Raw genomic sequence first — 16,614 nt, forward strand, 5'->3', positions numbered from 1 at the left:
ATTGCCATTCCAAAATTTTGCTGGTAGTACTTTCCATTAAAAACAAATTTACAGTCTTTAACACATAATTTTATCAATTAAATAATATTTCATGAGATAAAGGTAAAACACGCTTATATATATATATATATATATATATATATATATATATATATATATATATATATATATATATATATATATATATATATATATATATATATATATATATATATATATATATATATATATATATATATATATATATATATATATATATATATATATATATATATATATATATATATATATATATATATATATATATATATGTACAGTGGAACCTTTACATACGATCTTAATTCGTTCTATATTTTATATTTTTTTTTTACATTTTTTTCTTTATTTTTAATTTTCATCACTTTCACTCGATTCAGTCTTACTTTTCTTTGCTTCACTTTCTTTCTTTTCATCACGATCACTAGACCGCTTTGTAGATTTTTTAAAGAAACTATCGAGAGAAAGTTGCTTGGTACGGCTTTTGAGAATTTTTCTAAAACGAGTTAAACAAATATCATCGAACTGCGTAACTACACTGCAAACCTGAAGTTTCTGTGGGTGATGCTTATAAATGAAATGAACCACCTGTTGATGATATGCCATCTGTTTTATTTCAGCCGAACTTAAGATGCGATCTACCTCCTCGATCTCCTCCAACTCACTCAACTGCGCTTAGAACTCATCATACTGCATGGCTTGCAGCTCCTTGAGTTCCTCGGTAGTGAGCTCTTCATGATGTTCATCGACGAGTTTGGTGGTGTCATCTTTATCGACCTCAAGACCCATGGACTTGCCAAGGGATACAATCTCTTTTACGTCTTTCTCTATGGGAAGCACAGGTTCAGGCTCGGGGCCAAAACCTTCAAAATCTCTTGGACAAACAGCATCAGACCAAAGCTTCTTCCAAGCTGAATTCAGTATCCGACGAGTTACTCCCTCCCAAGCCTGATTTATGATCTTCAAGCAGTGAACGATATAGAAATGACTCCTCCAAAATTCACGCTAAGTTAAGTTAGTGGTTTGTGTGACATTAAAGCACTGTTAAATAAGTGCTTGGTGTAGAGCTTCTTAAAATTCGAGATGAATTGCTGGTCCATGGGCTGGAGGATAGGAGTGGTGTTTGGTGGAAGATACAGCACTCTGATGAATTTGAACTGGTCAATGATATCATCTTCGAGTCCTAGGCGGTGACCGAGCTCATTATCCAAGCAAAGCAAGCACTTCAAAAGCAAATTCCTCTCCTGAAGGTATTTCTTGACAGCAGGGCCGAAAACTAGGTTTACCCATTCAACAAAGAAATGCCTAGTAACCCAAGCCTTACAACTAGCATACCACAAAACATGGAGCATGTCCTTATTGATTCTATCTGCCTTAAATGCCCTAGGGTTTTCAGAATGGTAAACCAATAACGGCTTTATTTTTCAATCCCCGCTGGCGTTGGCACATAAGGCAAGAGTCAACCGATCCTTCATAGGCTTATGTCCAGGCATCTTCCCTTCGGCAGTAATGTATATTCGACTAGGCATCTTCTTCCAAAACAGACCGGTGTCATCACAATTGAAAACTTGCTGCTCTATGTAGCCTTCATCCTCCACGATCTTTTCGAACTTCTTAATAAAATTGTTAGCAGCCTTGGTGTCCGAACTTGAAGCCTCTCCGTGCCGAACAACTGAATGAATTCCGGTCCGTCGCTTAAATTTCTCGAACCAACCGCAAGATGCCTTGAATTCCTCCATTGTAGGATCGGTTGAACTCTCTCCCATCTCCCGCGTTACCCCCAGAGCTCGCCATCTTCAAGTCACAATAGATAGCGCTGGCCTTTTCACAAATGATCGTTTCAGTGATCGTATCGCCAACAATCTCTCTGTCTTTTATCCATATCAACAAAAGGCGTTCCATCTCTTCCAGGGTAACCTTTTAATGAGAGAATGCCTTGATGAAGTCATTGAGCTTCAGCACGGCATTCTATCCCCGTGCCGAAACTTGGTGACGGGCAAGAGGGCTCTCGAACTTGGGGGAATTGCTCCCCCAATTAGAATCTAAATTCTCTCTTTCTCATCTTTTTTTTCCTCTATATTACTTCAACCTTCTCCTAATATTATAAACTTTCTTTCATGTTGCTGTCCCAACCCTATGAGTAAAATTTCCCATATGTATAAGTGTATATATTTACATATGTATTTTTTTTTAATGGCATGGATGTTTCTACATCTGTTATTGCCACTTGGGTAGATGTTTCTACATCCGGTATTGCTGCCTGCTTTGATTAATGGGAAAGGTTTCACGGTTGGGAGGTGTTTGTGCTCAAAGCTATATGTAAGTGTATTGGATGATATCAGCCATCCCGAAGATGGTTCGGACCTTTTTGGCGGAACTATTCTCAAATGTTGGGTCTTCGGAATCCAGGGGGATCCAATGCTTGGGGTAGGACTCTCGGCTTTTGGCCCGAAGCCCGTCATTACAGATATGGGGAGGATGATTCCATAGTTTTTTGGTCTCAGTCCTAACAGGCGAGTTCAGTTACACCTGTGCCTCTATATCTGTTTTGATGCTATCCTTTGGGTAGGGTATGGAGTGGACCATCTGGGAAGTATACTCTCATTGTGCCGGTAGTGGCGAGTGCCAATTTCCTACCCAACATGTGATGCCTTAATGTTCTCAAGCAGGTGAATCAAACTGTTTAAAATATCACACTTCTCTTTTCTTTTTTCTTATGGATTCTTGTGACAACAACCCCCCCTCCCCAGGATATGCTGACTCACCCCTCGGCACTGTTGACGACCTCTGGCAATTCATTTAAAGAAAATTCCATTGACGACGTAGGAACTAAAAAGGAATATTCTTTGAACATTCGAAAAAAGGGTAATTTGGGCAACACAGGAAAACTGAATGTTCTGCATGTTACCCAGATCTCATTAGAAGCTAATTATGATGTGCTACATAAAATATTTGAGTGTTACGGATTGATAAAAGAAATTAGAATGAAACTTCAAGATGATAATTGGGATTCTTGGTTATCATTTAATTGTCATGAGGAAACATTTAATGCAAGCCGTAACATTGTTAATATTAAAGTAGGTAATATGAGTATTAAGGGTGCTCTGTGTGATGGGGCACCTAAAGATCTGGATGTCTACAGACCAGCAGACTGGGTTGATAAAGATATAGAGGTAGATATGCCATCGCAAAGAAGCCAAAACCACCAATGTGGCTTCTTGCTCAATCTACAGGAGGTACGGAAAATTATTTCAAGATCTGCAAATTTCTTCAGAGGAAGGTAGGAACGATCGCACCTGGGGATATATCTTGATTCGGTAAGAAAAGTTACTTGATAAAGGCCAAGTCATACCCGCAGTTTGTTATATTGTCCAATTTGAAGACAGTAAATGATGATATAAAATTGGACATTGAACCCCATCTAAACTTTAGCTATGGAAGGGGAATGGTTTTCAATTGGGATCTATATAAATTTACCGAAGAGGAGATATTGGCTATGTGTCCACTATCAGAGTGGAAAGTACATAAAGTACCTGGAACATCAATGATTGTTCTTAATTTCCAGGATGCTGATGTACCTTTCCACATAGACATAGAAAATGAAAGGATTTGATTTCAGCCTTTTAAGCAGAAGCCACTGCAATGTTATAATTGCTTTAAATTTGGGCATCCTTCCAAAGTTTGCAAGAGTGATAAAATTTGTAATACTTGCTCCAATATTTACCATGGAGAATGTACACTTGAGGCAAGATGCTTAAACTGCAACTCTAATCATAAATCTAATGATTGGAGCTGCCAGTTTTATAAATTAGGAGAGGCTGCCCTCAATATATCAATTATTGAACATATAAGCGTGGGGCATGCCAAGAGATTATTAAATAAATCTTATACCTATGCAAAGACATTAAAAACAGGAGAAAAAGTTCCTCGGGAATTATCTCACCCACCTACTACTGTAGGTAGTTCTCGAAAAAGGAGTTCACCATCTGTTGATAAAGTGCTGCATAATAAGACAAGAATATCTCCTCCTAAAGATTTATCATCGAGTATCAACATAAAGACTTTGCCCACCACTATCAAACCTTTATCCCCCATTACAAAGGATAGTACTAACCTCTCCCAGGCCATATCCTTGCCTGATTTAATGGAGATTCCACCTGAAACCAAGTTATCAGGTGTACCTGTAGTGGGGAAGGTACAAAAACCTGGTAACTCACAACCAATTAATCGTAAAAGAGAGAGACCTCCATCTCTCTCACCCCCTTTCATAAGAATTTTTACATCAAATAAATATGATGCTTTGTCGGTTGATGTTTCTGATCAACCAGAAGACAATTTAAATAAATCAGAAATTCAAGTTGAGGTCCACCATCCCCCTCAACAATTAGATCAAAACAAGAAAATGAAAATAATAAACTCAAAACCCAATTGATCAAGACCCTCTCAAATAAAACCACCGAGAAATAGTGTTAAGTCAAAAATTAGTAATGGGAAGACTTCATCCAAAAGTTCTTCCAAGAAATAAACCATAGTTTTTTCCTCCATTTTGCCATGGAATTGTCAGGGTTTAAGGGCCAAATATGAAGAGCTTAAGCTCCTAATTCATGAACATTCCCCATAATTGTATGTCTACAGGAAAGTAAGCTTAATGCTAACACTCCTAGTCCTCGAGAGTATGTTAGCTATAGAACACCATATAATCAACAAGCAGGGAGCCATGGCGGAAGTCTCATATACATTCGTCGAGATGTTCCCCAAATACCATTATCTATTCGTACACTCCTGCAGGCAGTGGTTGTGCAAATTGATATAGGGAGAAAATATACAATATGCTCTCTGTACTTACCTCCAAGTGCTAATATTTTATATGATGATATAGTAGAGGTCACTCAACAACTCCCTCAACCTTTTCTCTTACTGTGAGATATGAATGGTAGACATCCTTTATTGGGTGATGTTTTGGCAAACACAAGGGGCAATATCATCCCATCAATTGTGGCAAATGAGGATGTTGGACTCCTTAATTCAGGAGAGCCCACGCACTTCCATGTTCAGACAAGTACCTTGTCATGCATTGACCTTTCAATTGCAAGCTCTAACTGCCTTCTTGATTTCGATTGGAGGACTTTAGATAATTGGCACACTAGTGATCATGCACCAATCATTATAAACCAACAATGGTCCACCTTTACAGAGGTCGCCATGATGGAACCTTAGCTTACAAAATTTATCCCAGTCCGCCTTGGACTGGGATAAATTTTGTAAGCTAAGCAAAATTGATGGGGATGCAAGACAGGTTAAAAATATTGATGATGTCATAGATTTACTGAATGGAACTCTCCATACAGCAGGAGTCAATTCAATTCCCAAAACAACAGGGTTATTCAAACAACGACCAGTCCCTTGGTGGTCTTCAGAACCAACTGCCCTGCATAAAGCCACAAGAAGATCCCTAACACGATTGCCTAGACACCGTACTGATGAGAATTTAATAATATACAAGAAATGTAGAGCACAGTTCCGTCGTGCCATGAAAGAAGCTAGGCGCCAATCATGGGTGTCTTTTGTTTCCTCCATTAACAGTAGAACACCACCACCTTCTGTATGGAGGAAAGTAAAGAAGATTGCCGGCAAATTTACCCTAAACCCACCTCCAGTGTTGAAAGTGAACGATCAGTATGTGACTAAAGCAAATGATGTTAGCAATGCCCTGGCTGATCATTTTTCAAATGTATCTTGCAAGAGTGTAGCAGCTCCTGGTTACCAATATAGGAACATTGAAGAAAAGAAAATTTTAAATTTTGCAACAAGAAAGGAAGAGTCATATAATTCTCCTTTTACGGAAATAGAATATGATTCGGCACTTGCCACTTGTAATGATACAGCCCCTGGACCTGATGGAATTCCATATGCAATGATTAAACATGTACATTTTAATAAAAGTTATATACTTTAAGCATTATTAATAGAATATGGCATGATCATAGTTATCCAAGTGTTTGGGAACTAGCCATTATTTTAGCATTTTTGAAGCCCAGTAAGGACAAGTTTTTAGCAGCAAACTATCGACCTATTGCATTGACATCTTGTTTATGTAAAGTCATGGAGAAGATAGTCAATGCAAAGTTGATGTGGTACCTTGAAAAAAAGGTATTTTATCACCCATTCAATGCGGATTCAGAAAAATGCTCTCAACGACTGATGTGTTGATACGACTTGAGTCCTCTATTTGTGAAGTGTTTGCTTCCAAACAGCACCATGTGACAGTCTTTTTTGACCTTGAAAAGGCATATGATACCTCATGGAGATATGGTATACTTAAAACAATTCATGACTTGGGATTGAGAGGAGAGCTGCCACTATTTATTCAGTCATTTTTTCACATTGAGTTTTTCAAGTGAGAGTAGGGGAAACTCTATCAGAGAGAAGGTGTCAGGAAGGAGTTCCTCAGGGTAGTGTGCTGAGTGTAACCCTTTTTGCTCTAGCAATTAATGGGATATCCTCAGCCATTCCCCTAGATGTTTTCTCAACATTATTTGTGGATGATCTCTCCCTATCATTTGCTGGGGGTAGAATGGCAATGGTTAAGAGAAAACTACAACTCTCAATAAACAAAATTATGCAGTGGGCCGATATGAATGGATTTAAGTTCTTGACAATTAAAACTACTATTGTACATTTCTGTCGTATCCGGGGAGTACATCCAGACCGGATATATACATTAAAAGTCAAAGGATCCCATGTGTAATTGAAGCTAAGTTTTTAGGTTTGATATTCGATTGTAGGCTTACTTGGGTTTCCCACTTAAAAGCGTTAAAAGCTAAATGTCTTCGGGCTCCTAATCTTTTAAAAGTATTGTCCCATACATCATGGGGGGCAGACCGCAATACTATTTTAAAATTATACAAGGCCTTGATTTTTTCCAAAATTACTTATGGATGCGAAATATACTCCTCTGCCACCCCAAGCCGGTTAAAAATTTTAGATTCAATACATCATGCTGGTACTGTATTAGATTGTCCACAGGAGCATTTAGAACCTCACCTATCCTAAATCTCCTTGTTGATGCTGGAGAGTTCCCTCTAGACCTTTACTGAATGTCTTCTATTATTCGGTATTGGTTTAGATTACAAAGACTCCCTAACTCTTTACCCTTTCAGAAAGCAAGGCTTTTAAGGGACGCAACATACTTAGAACTGCACTCGAAATCTCCTTAACCTTATGGCTTCGGGTGAAACAATTGTTAAACAGTCTTGATATAATTAGAATTAAGGTGCTTCCATTTAAGGTATCATCAACGCCTCCATGGAAATTACCTGAGGTATGTTTTTGTAAATACATTATTGGAGTTAAGAAGAATATGACTGACGTAGAAATCAGGTCTCTTTTTATGGAACATGTTGCAGAACATAGGGGATCGACTTTTATATATATTGATGGCTCCAAATCTGATGCTGGCGTTGGATTTGGAGTACTTAGTAGTGATTTTAATTGTAGAGGTGCACTTCCTCCAACAGATTCCATATTTACTGCCAAACTGTCTGGCATACTAACTGCTATTGAGAAAATAGCTTTGGAAAAGGAGGGTAATTTTAGAATTTTTAGTGATGCAAGGAGTGTTCTTCAAGCTTTAGAAGTTTTTAATTCTAGTAACCCTTTAGTTTTAAAGATTTTAGAATGGCTTTTTATTATTCGAAGGAGAGGTATAACAGTTCGATTTTGTTGGGTTCCAGCACATGTAGGTGTGTCTGGGAATGAGAAGGCAGATTTACTGGCGAAGAATGCGGCATCCGAGTTGCTACCAAGGAGGTATCCCATTCCCTGTAATGATATCCTACCTTATATCAAGAAATTGGTTTGTAATAAATGGCAACTGCACTGGGATAGTCTAGATGGCAATAAAATGGGGGAAGTAACAAATATCATATCACCTTGATGATCGTCGAGATCGTAGACATATTCCGGCCATATTGTTTAGCCAGATCACTCATACGCACACCTCGCTCATGTTTTTCTATAATTTCTTGCTTTAGTTGTAACGAAAGCGTTGACTTCTTCCTTTTCTCACCACTACTACTACCTGTACCGAAACTAAGCTTCTTAGGACTCATGATTATAATAAAATAGAAAATAAAACGTGGAAAAAGGAAGATAATAAGCACTGTTAATAATGGACCAAACAGAAGACAACTACACGATGCACACGAGAACAGAGAACTGACCGAGGCGACGCTCAATGGCGTCCCTCCGACGTGCTGCCGTCTACCTGCGTGAACTAGAAACTACGATTGACACCTCGAGAAAATTCTATGCGTATGATCTACGTCGAATGTTGGAGCATGACTTCGGGTGTCAAGACAAAAATTTGATAGAATTTTACTTTGGGTGTTGGATCAATCATATGTAGAGGTTCCACTATATAAGGGATTTTGATAGGAAAAATGTATTTTTGGGTGAGATAGCCATGTCGTCTTGATGGAAGTTCCCCATAGGCGGCTTTCTACTTGGGATATTTCCTACGAGTGATATACCAGAGAATTTTACCTGTAGAGGCATCATAGGGTTACTACCCCTGGAGCGTATATCCCAAAAGATATGTATGTAACAGGGATGGGTTTAAAACAACCACGGTTATCCTTCCCCAAATAGAGTTAACCTTGTCTTGAAGGATATTGAATAGGATTGGATACATGCGAGAGCTGTTACAACTCCAATACCAGTGTTTTACTGTAAACATGTTCGCTAATTCTCCATTCCAGTAGCACTCATCGTAGGAAAAATTACCTTACACTGAGAATTAGTAGGGGATGAAAAGTAATGGGCAGGTTCATCAAGATGACATGGCTGTCACACCCAAAAATAGTTTTTTACTATGTCTAAATTCCTTTTTTGGGCTTGAGCCATGTCTTCCTGATGGAAGTGTACCACAGAATTAAAAATTCTTAGTTGTGGCAAATTAGAGTTTAAATTACACTAGTGCTCTTTTGTGTCAACATCACTAATTGTAGAAGATTTAATATTGTTCTATGCTTAGCGTATCTAATGATGGTTTGCAACAGTCCAACTCTATGAGTGGACTTTTTAAGTTTTTGTAAACTGTAGTGAAATCAAACAGTTATCATCACAGCCCAACACACTGTGAAAAGATACTTTTGTAAGAATACACATCATCTAAACATTAGTCTGTAAAAAGGAGAGTTAAGATATCAAGGTACACTACTTTATATTTATGAACAGTAGGTCTGTGTAAATGAAACGCAAAAAGACATACAATCTTTTATTATTACCAAAAGCAAACAAATGTAACAAAATTGGTGCAAAAATATTAAATATTTTTCTTCCCAAAACAAGAGATGTAACATCATATGAAATATAATAGAAACATCATACCATATGATAAAGATAAGGTCACCTTTTATAACACAATGCGAATTAGAAGAATATTTAACCCACACTATGCACACTGTAATAGTCCTGTATTATACAGTTCATAAGATTCCATGCACAACACTAAGAAGCTTGTTTATTAACCCTACTAGCTGGCACAACGAAGTGTTTAGTTTCTTCCAATTGTCACAAGTAATGTTTGAAAAACACTCATGAAGATTTCCATCCAGTGTAGGCTTTTAAGTCTCCGAAAGACACATACTAGAAGAATTTTAAGGAAAAGGTAACTTTACGAGGATCATAACACGATGGCATACTATCTGGGTCAGCCCTTCTGATAAATAGGTGAGTTTGGACTTCAGCTGTTTCGAAGAGAGATTAAATCCTGTGGTTTCCCCTTTAAATATTTATCCGCCTTTAAAGGCTTTACGTTTTGACAGGTAAGCTTTAAGGTATTCCACAGGGCACAGAGTAGGATCTTCCTTTAGAGGGACAATCTTCCAAGGCCCTCAACGTTTTGTGGGGAGTTCAATTTTAGCCAGGAATACAGGATCTGGATATGAATTAACTTCTCTCGACTCCGAGAATTCAATGTGGCCATCATCCCTTGATAGTGCCACAATCTTGCTGACTCTAGCACCAGATGCCATAGCTAGTAAAAAGATCAATTTTTGAGTAATATCTCCCAAATAAGCATAATGCATGTAGTTTTATATCTATAAAATCAATTCTTTCCTTTGAAACTCGGTATTTTCTTTTAGCAGCTAGGACGAGAAAATCATGAGCTGAAGGTTGTTCGTTATCCAAGAGGAAACAAAGATAGTCTCTTGTTGAACATCCTGGGACAGCATTGGTGTCGGCAGAGTAATCTGGCGAGGTTTAAGTTTCCGAACTAGAATATACCAATTGCTTTTGGGCCAATTTAAAGGTCCGTAACTTGTGCAGGATCTTCATAAGAAGATTGAACGGTGGAAAAAGGTAAATGTGAGTCCACTGGTTCCAATCCAGTGACATCGCTTCTATCCCCACTGCTTCTGGATCTAAATTTGATGCTACATAACGGGGAAGCTTCTTTTTGATGCTCTTTGCAAAGAGATCTATTTGCTTTTTTCAGGACTTGCTCTAGAATGAAACCGAAAGATTTTTTATTCAGGGACCATTCTGCTTCCAGAGGCTTGAATCTTGACATGTTGTCTGCTGTCACATTGGGAACCCCTTCTAAATGAGCTGCAGAGAGATGCCAATTTCTCCGCTTAGACAAAGTAAGAATGCCCAGTATTACATGGTTGATCTATGGTTATCTTGAACCCTGTTTTTTAATGGAGTGGACTATCCTCTGGCTGTCGAGAACTACCTTTGTATTTCTTCTTTGTGTTCAATCTCTTCAGAGAAGAAACGCTGCCATGGATTCCAGAATGTTGATATGGAATTGTTGAAATGCGACTGATTGCTGACCCTGTATCTTCTTGGTGGTTGAGCCTTCCCAGGGTCCAAGATGATCGTTTCCTTGGGATTCCTATCATCCCTGATGGACGTTTCGGAATTAAACCTACTGTAACAGTAAGGATGATTCTTGATAGACGGGTAAAACTCTATATCCGTACTAGTTTAGAGCCCATGCCTTCACCAGTATGAAGGTACCCTTCTCTCAGAACCATATGTTCTGCATAACGCCAAGGGTTCTTTGCTGCACAGTCTGGAAGATGAGACTGGTGGAGCCTTGGACTTTGGTGCTTGTTGAAGTGCCTCAATCTTCGCTTCTGACGACGCTTGAGCTCTTTTATGCTCTGCATAAATATTTTCCGTGAATGTTTTCATGGATGCCATTAACTTCAAATGTCCTCGGAACAAAGGGGCAGTCAAGAGTCGAAAGAGGAGTAGAAGTTGTGGCAGGTGTAGCAGATACAGGAACAGGAGTATGCAAAGAAGAAGTACTAGAGCTGACTGCCACTTCCTAGTTGTTAACATCAGATTTATCAAGGAATGGGATTATGCCTATTGAAATTCATGAGAGTTGTGTAGAACGGCCAGGAAGCAAAGAATTCGCAAATTCGGGGAAAATTCTGACAACTAGGAGATATCCAATCAATCAATTTTAGAGGATAATGGTCCTCGGATATGGAGGGTAGGGAATAGACGCAGCCGATAAGTGTAAGGCGACGTCTAAGACGTCAAAGGAATTGCTCTCTTCTAATAAAGGAGGGAGAGACCCTTAGCCTACTCACATCTACAGTAGAGCTAGCTGCGCTCAAACCGGCATTTCTGGAAAATTTGGTAAAGTCGTAACCACTCAAGCTAAGGAAATTCCAACCAAGCAGAGGAGCCGAGGCTGCACGGCGAGAGAGACATAGTCTAAGAGGAGGAAGTCAACTATGAGAAACAAGGTGACTGCTAAGGAGGCAAGAGAAAAGATCCTTATTTAGGGTCTAGTCCCTTTGCATATCTAGGAATTAGCTGACAGAAACCCCAAGCCGGCCAGTCTAGATATATAGCAATCAAGGTGTCCTCTATTGCCAGGGAATGGCAGACTAAGTAAAGGAACTATAGGTCCATGGCCAGGAAGAAAGCATAGCCTAATCAGGAAGCAGAAGGAGCAGCCGGCCTACCAAGAGGCGACAGAGAGAACGAATCCATCTATAGGATTATTCTCCTGCCTACCCGTAGTTAGACTAACAGTCTCACCAAGCTGTCCCGTCCAGGTATATAGCAAGTGAGGATTCCGCAGATTCCAGGGAAGATTAGACTAGGCAAAGGAATCCGAGTTCCACGGCAAGGGGTACTGTACTAAGCCTAACGTGGAGATAGAAAAGGAAGGGAGTCTTAGAAATTGGCAAAGCGCCAAGAAAGGAGGGCCTAACTGTAGTATTAGAACAATCTGAAGTCGTTCCGAGGGATCTACCGTAAGTAGGAGATGAAATTCTCCTAACTGCCTGCCACCTAGCCACAGACTAAGAATAATAGCCTATAAGAAGTGAAAGGCAGCAGGAAAGACCAAAAACTAATGCATCGCTCAAAAACCACGGGGGAGATGCAAAATTCTACACCTAAAAAGGATAAGGTACTCAACTTAACCAATATAGATGAAGCAGAAGCATTCATAATTCCAAAATCGCAGAAAACTCCCAAAGCAAGCAATCAAAATGGCGCTGCAAGATGTAGTGGCGAACCAGCGAACGTGTTTACAGTAACACACTAGTATCGGAGTTGTAACGGTTCTCCCATGTATTCAATCCTATCCCATATCCTTTGAGATAAGGTTAACTCTATTTGGGGAAGGATAGCTATGGCTGTTCCAAAACATCCCTGTTACATACACGATATCTTTTGTGATATTTGCTCCAGGGGTAGTAACTCTATTATACCTCTATAGGTAATATTCTCTGGTATATCACTCGCAGGAAATATCCCAAGTAAAAAGCTGCCTAGAGGAACTTCCATCAGGACGACATGGCTTGAACCCATATATATATATATATATATATATATATATATATATATATATATATATATATATATATATATATATATGTACTGTATATATATATATATATATATATATATATATATATATATATATATATATATATATATATATATATATATATATATACACACACACACACACATAAGTACTTACATATGGTGTATGTATGTACTCCAAGGAAATATGTTGATACCAATGTTATTTATTCTCCTTATGGATTTTGTAATGCATAGAACAGTTGGGAATGGTGGAGAAGAAAAGGACTGGATTGGTAACAGGAGATTAGCTGACAGAGTATGATGATGTCACTGCTCTTATTAGCAGAACACCAAAGGACTTGCAAAATCTGCTTAACTGGTAAGCAGATTTTGCTTGAAATATCACATGAGGTTGGGCTCAAGATAAATAGAAGAAAGACATAGATGATGAGAACTGAATTTGTAATGAAAGATAAAATATTGGAAGGAGAAAGGTATAATGAGGTGAAATCATTTAAATATTCAGGAACAATGATCTCTAATACAGTATCTTTAGAATTTGAGTTTAATGATGGATTGAAAAAGCATATCAGACAATGGATTGGTTAAGTAAAATTTGGAAATAAAATCTCCCGAAATTACATATAGAATAATCAGGTTATATATTAGATTAGTGAGATCGCAGTTACTATATGGTATGACAATGCAACAATATCCTACAGATTATGTAGATTTGAGAAGAGTATTGGGAGTTAAATGACAGGGCAGGATTAGAGGTGAAACTTTAAGAGATTACCTGAGGGCCTTATGTGGATGAGATCATGGTGAGGGGTAGATAGAGATGGTTTGGGGATGCTCTTTGCATTCCCCAAGAGAGATTAGTTCACCAAACTTTCAACTGGGTTTCACAAGACACTAGAAGAGTTGGAAGACCCAAACCTATATGGCCGGGGACTATAAAGCGTGAAGTAGGAAATATTGAGTGGAGAAACATCGATAATCCCTGGATAGGTATTGTTATATCACAAACTTGCATAGGTATCGATGGGTCGACATTGACCCCCGTACAAAAGAAAAAATCATATAAATTTCATTTTTGAGCGAATTCGCAAAATTTTATTAAAAAAAAAAAAAACTTCAAGAAATACTCTATACTACTAAAAAAAATAGGCAAAAGCCAAGTTTAAAATGAATATATATTACAAATAAAAAAATGAATATACTAAAAAGTGACTACAAAAATATTCACCAAAAATCTAAGTATGAAAAGAGACTAAGAATATTCTAACAACTTATTATAGGATACTTGAGCACTATTTGTTAAGATCCATTGGTGGGGGATTGGGGGGTGGGGGGGGGGAGAACCACTATAGAACATTTTTGGGGAAAAAAAATCTATCACGTTTTGAAATTTTTTTTTGGAGGGGGTAGGTAAATGACATGGTTAGTGGCTGAATTTTTTTTTTCTTTCTTTTTTTTTCTTTTTTTTTTTTAATAAAATATTGTATTTTTATCGTCCAACGAAAATGTGTAAAAAAAAAAAATATGCACATTGATATTATTTAGTGTTATTTGAAGGGGCAATTTTCTTTCCGATAGTTGAGTTCTGTCATGAAACTTTCCAAGAAAAATCCCTATATCCATTGTTGAGTATAAAAATATGATAGCTAAAAGGAAATTTATCATACTATATTCAGTATCCCTTAAAAGAGACACAGTAGCCAGCGTCATTTCTTAATAATACAGTTAGATGTAGCACACATCTGATCATATGTATCTACACCCCCCTTCGTCAAGTTATAGAACATCTGAATATCAGTTTTCCTCTTCTCGATCTCAGACGGATTGTGATGAAGGGAACCCAACAACATGACTTTCTTTGTTCTATTAACTTACTAACAGTGAAGGGTTAAATTGTGTTTGTAATTAAACACGGCCTCCGAGTCCTTGATAGGAAGCACCTTCTCAGAAATCTGTTTGAGAATATAAGGTTTCTGTCGAATGGTGTCACACAAGTACATGCCTTCTCTCTCAAGTGTCAAGACGAGTGGAAGACTTGTGAAAAAATTATCAGTGATCACAGTGCGGCCCCTTCGATGAAAAAGTGCCACAAGGTCCCTGTCATGGGTAGATACAATATTTTTAAAAGGGTGTTATAAAAGACAAAAATATCTATTCCCAAAGTGTGAGCAGCGAGGGGAGACGAGATTCGGCTACCATATTATTTGGTCAAATCTGTCATCACTTCACAGTTGCCAGCATTTTGAAAGTAAACCGAGCCTCGACGAGAGCGCCTGCCGCGATAAGGGGACTGTCCTGTTTTGACCAAGATGTCATTGTCTTAATTAGTATCGTCTCAGCAGCTGCAGAAAACTATTCCTTAAGTATTTCTACCTTACTGACTGTTCCTATTTTCTATTGATGTTTGATTGATTTGATTTGTCAGTTAAAAGTAAACGAATTAGTAACGTTGATTTTCTTTATATAAGTTTGTGAATAAACTTGTGTTTTTTCGTGAGTTTCTTTTTATATTCATTTCCCATATTTCAATTGTGGTCGTTGGAAACATTTATTTTAATTACTAAAAGAACCTGTGACGATTTTAAGATCGTAACAGTTGGCGACCTTGCCAGGATTCTCAACAACGTAACACATTGGAACAGGGAGAATATAGAAAAAAGCAGAATGAGTGAGATTATGAAAGATTTGATAGCTTCGTGTAAACTGCTTGGTCTAGATGGCGATGCTCTCTGTGAGTATGTTTTTAAGAGAGAACAGAAAATGTATGAGAGAGACGAAAGAGCAGCTAAAAGAGAAGAAAATGAAAGACAGCGAGAATGAAATGAGATGACAAGAAGAAAATGAGAGACAGCGTAAGCATGAGTTAGAAATCGCTTGTTTAAGGCAAAATCTTCATAATAGTCCGCCAGGTTTCCCTTATTAGGAAAGAGAGTGTGCCAACAAGGACAAAAATCAGTATGAAAGAAAAAGTTATTTTAAGTGGGTTTCCGAATACTTGCGCTGTTTGTCCTTTATTGAAGATGAACTTAAAAGTCAGTGAGTGTTATGAGATGTAAAACTAGTAGTTGTAGACTATTTACCCTTTGACGGCGTTGACATTATTGTCGGTAATGATTTAACTACATCCAGATGTGGGAATCCTATTTTAAGTGAGGTTCCAGTGCCTCAAATGGTTAGTAACTAGGCCAGGTTTAAATACAGATATCAACTGCAGTCATAATTTGTTCGAGGATTCGAACGTGTATGATGGAGGTGGTGAGGTTGATCTTAGCAAGTGTGGGGCTGAGAAGACAGATTCCATCGGTGTTGGCAGTGTTAGCCAAGTTCATGATTTAACTATCGAAAGTAGTGACGGAGATGTAGTCGATGTAGTGGATTCAAGTAATAGTTACTGCAATGGTTTAGGTACTAACATTGTCAACAGAAAATAGCTAATTAAGTTGCAGAGAGAGGAAGAGACGTTGTCTAGAATTTTTGAAAGTGAATTGGGTGATGATCCCGATAATGTTTGTAAGGAAACCTTTTATTTAAAAGAGGAAGTTAACAACAATTAGTAATTCCTAGAAAGTTTTGTGAATTAATTCTGAAATTAGCACATGCTGATCAAGGACATTGGGGGGTAAATAAAACTTTCAAATTTATAAGTGAGACCTACTTTTGGCCTAAGATGAAAAGTGACGAGAAGATATATGTATTAAGCTGTCACGA

General features: G+C 38.0%; 1 protein-coding gene across 1 annotated transcript in view; it reads left to right on the forward strand.

The window, feature by feature from the left end:
• Nucleotides 1-16,614, forward strand: part of Ankle2 (ankyrin repeat and LEM domain-containing protein 2) — a 668,076-nt gene that overhangs the window by 333,077 nt on the left and 318,385 nt on the right. The window lies entirely within an intron of this gene.

The sequence above is a fragment of the Palaemon carinicauda genome, chromosome 11 (assembly GCF_036898095.1).
Source record: "Palaemon carinicauda isolate YSFRI2023 chromosome 11, ASM3689809v2, whole genome shotgun sequence".
Taxonomy (NCBI): domain Eukaryota; kingdom Metazoa; phylum Arthropoda; class Malacostraca; order Decapoda; family Palaemonidae; genus Palaemon; species Palaemon carinicauda.